Below are 4151 nucleotides of genomic sequence, written 5' to 3'. Positions count from 1 at the left end.
AAGTAAATAGCCTAAACAGTCTATAGTACATGGATCAAGTTGGGTATTTTTTCCTGGAGACACTATTGAATACGGCCCGCTTTATGATTGTTACAAATGTTGTAAGGTGTCATAAACGAAATGATCCTGATTCGATTGTGTAGAAACATGTGAGCGGGGGTGTTCTACACAATGAGATTGTGTAAGACTGACCCTGAAATAATAACTGTTACATATTAACACCGTTTACGGATAACACTGATTAATTTCGTTTATCGATGACCTAAATAACTTGATCTAAATCCTGAGCCATCTATGAACTCCTATTTATTCAGAATTCTCCCTTGATCTTCATAGGTGAGAGTAAGCTCATCACCGCTGCTCAATATGCCTCCCATTTCAGGGATAAGACTGGGTAGATAGCTGGGGACATAGAATTAGAAAGACGGAATTCACTCCTACCCGATTTAGGGATAGTAGAGAGGTTGTTCCCTTAAGGGCTGATCCCGGGTCTTAAACAAGGGGCCCCATCCTCTCACTGGCCCGAGAGGAATTGGATTTAGTGATTTAATCCTAAATCAATTGTTCATTAGAGGGATAGTGGTACTTAAGGAGAAAAGATGTAACTCAAGCGTAAAACGGTTTTTTTTTACCTAGCTGAGGTTACGAACGGCCTGTGAAGGATCAACTTACCGATGACGGTTATATCGAATGGACACAAATATATCTACAGTGAGGGGAGTGCATCTACAGGCTATAGTGGACAGTCCTGTTACTTAACGAATGTTGATTAACTAAGTTAAAGAGTTTGACCGGTTAGTCTCGAATCGTTGGAGCCCATGATCTGTAGGTCCAACAGGTCTCCATGCTAGCTCATAAAGGATAAAATTGATGAACTAGGTAAAGCAAGAATTTGAAGTGTTCAAATTCGGTTTTTAAGGGAATATTGTATTTTATATGAGATATAATATATAATCTAATTGACATTTAATTGTTATGGAGAGTATGACTTATTTAAATTAGTTTTAAATAAGTTCAAAGCATGAAAAAAAGTTGTAATTTGATTAATGTGATTAATCAAGCTTAGGTGTCAAAGACCAATTAATATGAGATATTGATTTGGCTTGGTTTTTGTTTTAATAGAAAATTGATATTTCAATTTTTGTTTTTATAAAAATTAGTTTTATCAAAGTTTTATTTAAAAAATCAAGTTATCCCACTAACTAGTGGTTTTTGAAGTGTTTCTTCAAGACAATGACACCTATCTTTTACATGCTAGTGGATTTTGAAGTGGAAGGCATGCAACGCTTGTCCTTGCATGCATTTGGTCTTTATATAGGTGATGAAGATCACTTGGATAAGGCTAATGCTTCCTTGCATAAGTGCAGAATTTTTTCACTCAAATTTATATTGTCTTCTCCTAGCCATTAGTGTTTTCCCTTTGTTTTCACTCAAAATTCGGTCCTACAACCGTGTTCATTAACCCGATGATAGCACGGATTTGTCGTTGGTGGTCCCATTGAGTTAGGAGAAGAAGTTATAGTGGAGGTCTTCAAAGGTATAAAGTTAATCTCTTTCTCTTTACCTTTTTCATCATATTTTCAAGCATGCTTATTTTAGTTAAATTGCTTCATTAAGTGTATTATGATCCTTAGCTTCCGCTGTGCATGTCTAAGAGTTCCATCAACGTATAGTTTAACTAAGTAAGCATTATAAATTACCACATTTACGAAATTATATATTCTCGTGTTAAGAATTTTATACATATGTCTGTTCACACGAGATTTCTAGAGAATTATATTTCGTGGACTAAATACAATTTGTATTGATATTTTGGGATTTATACAATCTCTAATATTTATCCTTTGATTCTTTCCCTTGGCGGATTGTTGATCTTGATCGCCCTATTGATAGCTTGTTGATTTTGATTGGCCTATTTGGAGGCTTGTTGATCTTGATCGGCCTATTAGCGGCTTATTGATCTTGATCGGCCTATTAGCAGCTAGTTGATCTTGATCAGCCTATTTGGCGGCTTGTTGAACTTGATTGGCCAATTGGCGGCTTGTTGATCTTGATCGGCCTATTTGGCGGCTTGTTGATCTTGATCGGCCTATTGATAGCTTGTTGATCTAGATCTACCTTCTAGACTTCTGATTGATTGGGATGAAGTATCTTGATCCTCTGCATGATGGAGGGGTTTAATCGTTTTGCAGGACAAAGGATTTATGGATAATTTGCAAGATGGAGGATTTATGGATCTTTCGCAGATGGAGGATTTTGATTCTTTGCAAGATGTTGCAGGATGAAGGATTTTGATCGTTTGCAGGATGGAGGATTTATTGGTCCTTTGCATGAAGAAGGATTTTGATCCTTTGCAGGATTGAGAATTTTGATCCTTTGCAGGATGGAGAATTTTAATCATTTGTCGGATGAATTAGATGGTGAATGAACTAATCTATTTATAGGGTCTTTCATGGGCTTTAGGTGGGTTTGGATCCATCTAATTTCAAGTCCATTACCATGTGACACAATCTAATTGGGTCAACTTATGTCATCAAACGGGCGTGGCAAATTTTGATTGGACCAATTTATGGCATACATCACCCAATCTTATTAGACCAACTTATGTCATCATATGGTCATAACATAATTTGATTGGTCGAATTCAAATGCCCAAAAATAACATGTGACGTGATTTAATTGACCACTTTTTTTATATCTTCTATTTAAAGACTTGTCAAATTTTAATTGGCCTCAATTTAATGTCATATAATTTTCTCATTATTACGTGGCAATTTATGATTTGCCGAAATTATCAGTCAACAAATGCCCCCTTTTTGAAACTTTTGCCAAACATAGTTGTGGATAAATGTCGAAAAAATATTTTAGTATTTAATTTTTACCCAAACCTCAATTTGGAATATGCCCAAATTAAAAATTTGAAATAAAAATTTGACAAATTTGGAATATGTCCAAATTTTTGCTTGAAGTGGAAAGTTTGAATTTGATGTTTTACTCCAATCTCGATTTGGAATATGACCACATTGAGATTTGAATTTGGTAAAATTTTGAAGTATGGAATATGCCAAAATTTTAAATTCTACCAATTTTAACTTTAATGCGATAAAACTTTAATTTGAATTTTTATTCCAATCTCGATTTGGAATATGGTCAAATTTGATATTTGAATTTGGTAAAACTTTAAAATTTGGAATATGTCCAAATCGAAAATTTTACCAATTTTAACGTGAATGAGATAAAGTTCAAATTTGAATTTTTATCTCAGTTTGAATTTGGAATATGACCAAATTAATATTTGAATTTGGTAAAATTGTAAACTTTGGAATATGCCAAATTTTTATATGAAGAGTAGAGTAACCTTTGAATTTGAATTTTTACTCTAGACTCAATTTGGAATATAGCAAATTGAGATTCAAATTTGGTAAAATTGTAACATTTGGAATGTGCCCAAATTAAAAAGTCTACCGAGATTTCGACTTTGAATAGAATTTTGGACCTATGCTTGAAATTGGAATAAAATTTGAATTTGAATTTTTATTCCAATTTTGATTTGGGTAAATTTTGGAATATGCCCACATTTAAATCCCATATAAATTCAAATTTATGAAATCTTCATTTAATTTGAATTTGGAATTCTAGCCAATAAACATGCCTCAGCTTACCAACTATAATTGGATTTTTCATTTATGAGATTGAGATGTGAATCATGGTCCATTGCCTATCCTTGGCAAGGATCATTTGCTTGCCTACTTCAATGGTGATCACCTTCCATATAGCGCCTAACAATAACCATGTTCAATTTATAATTGATATAGTCACTTTTTTTTTAATTTGTAAACTGAACTTTTTCGTTTCTTTAAGCTACCTACGTACCCTTTAAAAAAAGAGATCAAGTCATAACGTATTTCAATAATTTTTTTTTGCTCTGACCTTTTGAGCTCATGCGAGGAAGGAGCATCATGCAGTTTAAGCTCTTGCGATGAGGAGCAATCTTCTTCATACTTCTTTCTCATTATCATGGAGAAAGTTTATTGAGAAGATTTTCAATAATGTCACTACTTTCTCTGGCAAAATTTTGATTCTTGAGAAAGAGATGAGAGGTAGAAATTGTCCCACTGGGTGTGCCAATTTGTTCACACGAGATTTCTAGA

This window comes from Momordica charantia (genome assembly GCF_013281855.1).
Source record: "Momordica charantia cultivar OHB3-1 chromosome 10 unlocalized genomic scaffold, Mcharantia_2.0 BLBB01000010.1, whole genome shotgun sequence".
Classification (NCBI taxonomy): domain Eukaryota; kingdom Viridiplantae; phylum Streptophyta; class Magnoliopsida; order Cucurbitales; family Cucurbitaceae; genus Momordica; species Momordica charantia.
This window is presented reverse-complemented; position numbering follows the sequence as displayed.